Raw genomic sequence first — 3,189 nt, 5'->3', positions numbered from 1 at the left:
TCTTTGTTACTTGGTGTCAGTGTATGTCAAAATACTTGGTGTAAGTGTATGTCTTTGTTACTTGGTGTAATTGTCTGTATGTGTTACTTATTGTCAGTGTATGTCTGTGTGACTAGGTGTAAGTGTGGGTCTTTGTTACTTGGCGTAAGTACAAAGAACAAAGAACAAAGATAATTACAGCACAGGAACAGGCCCTTCGGCCCTCCAAGCCTGCGCCGATCCATATCCTCTCTCTAAACATGTCGCCTATTTTCTAAGGTTCTGTATCTCTTTTCTTCCTGCCCATTCATGTATCTGTCTAGATACATCTTAAAAGACTCCATCGTGCCCGCATCTACCACCTCCGCTGGCAATGCGTTCCAGGTGCCCACCACCCTCTGCGTAAAGAACTTTCCACGCATATCCCCCCTAAACTTTTCCCCTTTCACTTTGAACTCGTGTCCTCTAGTAATTGAAACCCCCACTCTGGGAAAAAGCCTCTTGCTATCCACCCTGTCTATACCTCTCATGATTTTGTACACCTCAATCAGGTCCCCCCTCAACCTCCGTCTTTCTAATGAAAATAATCCTAATCTGCTCAACCTCTCTTCATAGCTAGCGCCCTCCATACCAGGCAACATCCTGGTGAACCTCCTCTGCACCCTCTCCAAAGCATCCACATCCTTTTGATAATGTGGCGACCAGAACTGTACGCAGTATTCCAAATGTGGCCGAACCAAAGTCCTATACAACTGTAACATGACCTGCCAACTCTTGTACTCAATGCCCCGTCCGATGAAGGAAAGCATGCCGTATGCCTTCTTGACCACTCTATTTACATGCGTTGCCACCTTCAGGGAACAGTGGACCTGAACACCCAAATCTCTCTGGACATCAATTTTCCCCAGGACTTTTCCATTTACTGTATAGTTCACTCTTGAATTGGATCTTCCAAAATGCATCACCTCGCATTTGCCCTGATTGAACTCCATCTGCCATTTCTCTGCCCAACTCTCCAATCTATCTATATTCTGCTGTATTCTCTGACAGTCCCCTTCACTATCTGCTACTCCACCAATCTTAGTGTCGTCTGCAAACTTGCTAATCAGTCCACCTATACTTTCCTCCAAATCATTAATGTATATCACAAACAACAGTGGTCCCAGCACGGATCCCTGTGGAACACCACTGGTCACACGTCTCCATTTTGAGAAACTCCCTTCTACTGCTACTCTCTGTCTCCTGTTGCCCAGCCAGTTCTTTATCCATCTAGCTAGTACACCTTGGACCCCAAGCGCCTTCACTTTCTCCATCAGCCTGCCATGGGGAACCTTATCAAACGCCTTTCTGAAGTCCATGTATATGACATCGACAGCCCTTCCGTCATCAATCAACTTTGTCACTTCCTCAAAGAATTCTATTAAGTTGGTAAGACATGACCTTCCCTGCACAAAACCATGTTGCCTATCACTGATGAGCCCATTTTCTTCCAAATGGGAATAGATCCTATCCCTCAGTATCTTCTCCAGCAGCTTCCCTACCACTGACGTCAGGCTCACCGGTCTATAATTACCTGGATTATCCCTGCTACCCTTCTTAAACAAGGGGACAACATTAGCAATTCTCCAGTCCTCCGGGACCTCACCCGTGTTTAAGGATGCTGCAAAGATATCTGTTAAGGCCCCAGCTATTTCCTCTCTCGCTTCCCTCAGTAACCTGGGATAGATCCCATCCGGACCTGGGGACTTGTCCACCTTAATGCCCTTTAGAATACCCAACACTTCCTCCTTCCTTATGCCGACTTGACCTAGAGTAATCAAACATCTGTTCCTAACCTCAACATCCGTCATGTCCCTCTCCTCGGTGAATACCGATGCAAAGTACTCGTTTAGAATCTCACCCATTTTCTCTGAGTCCAAGCATAACATTCCTCCTTTGTCCTTTAGTGGGCCAATACTTTCTCCAGTTACCCTCTTTCTCCTTATATATGAATAAAAGGCTTTGGGATTTTCCTTAACCCTGTTTGCTAAAGATATTTCATGACCTCTTTTAGCCCTCTTAATTCCTCGTTTCAGATTGGTCCTACATTCCCGATATTCTTTCAAAGCTTCGTCTTTCATCAGCCGCCTAGACCTTATGTATGCTTCCTTTTTCCTCTTAGCTAGTCTCACAATTTCACCTGTCATCCATGGTTCCCTAATCTTGCCATTTCTATCCCTCATTTTCACAGGAACATGTCTCTCCTGCACGCTAATCAACCTCTCTTTAAAAGCCTCCCACATATCACATGTGGATTTACCTTCAAACAGCTGCTCCCAATCTACATTTCCCAGCTCCTGCCGAATTTTGGTGTAGTTGGCCTTCCCCCAATTTAGCACTCTCCCTTTTGGACCACTCTCGTCTTTGTCCATGAGTATTTTAAAGCTTACGGAATTGTGATCACTATTCCCAAAGTAGTCCCCTACTGAAACTTCAACAACCTGGCCGGGCTCATTCCCCAACACCAGGTCCAGTATGGCCCCTTCCCGAGTTGGACTATTTACATACTGCTCTAGAAAACCCTCCTGGATGCTCCTTACAAATTCTGCTCCATCTGGACCTCTAACACTAACCGAATCCCAGTCAATGTTGGGAAAATTAAAATCTCCTATCACCACCACCCTGTTGCTCCTACATCTTTCCATAATCTGTTTACATATTTGTCCCTCTATCTCACGCTCGCTGTTGGGAGGCCTGTAGTACTGCCCCAACATTGTTACCGCACCCTTCCTATTTCTGAGTTCTGTCCATATTGCCTCACTGCTCGAGTCCTCCATAGTGCCCTCCTTCAGCACAGTGTATGCCTTTGTTACTTGGTGTCAGTGTATGTCTTTGTTACTTGGAGTCAGTGTGTGTCTGTGTTACTGGGTATCAGTGTATGTCTTTGTTACTTGGTGTCAGTGTATGTCTGTGTTACTTGTTGTAAGTGTGTGTCTGTGTTACTGGGTATCAGTGTATGTCTTTGTGACTTTGTGTCAGTGTATGTCTTTGTTACTGGGTGTCAGTGTGTATCTTTGTGACTTGGTGTCAGTGTATGTCTTTGTTACTTGGTGTAAGTGTATGTCTGTGTTACTGGGTATCAGTGTATGTCTTTGTTACTTGGTGTCAGTGCATGTCAAAATACTTGATGTCAGTGTATGTCTTTGTTACTTGGTGTAATTATCTGTCTTT

This window comes from Heterodontus francisci, unplaced genomic scaffold, assembly GCF_036365525.1.
Source record: "Heterodontus francisci isolate sHetFra1 unplaced genomic scaffold, sHetFra1.hap1 HAP1_SCAFFOLD_184, whole genome shotgun sequence".
Taxonomy (NCBI): Eukaryota; Metazoa; Chordata; class Chondrichthyes; order Heterodontiformes; family Heterodontidae; genus Heterodontus; species Heterodontus francisci.
This window is presented reverse-complemented; position numbering follows the sequence as displayed.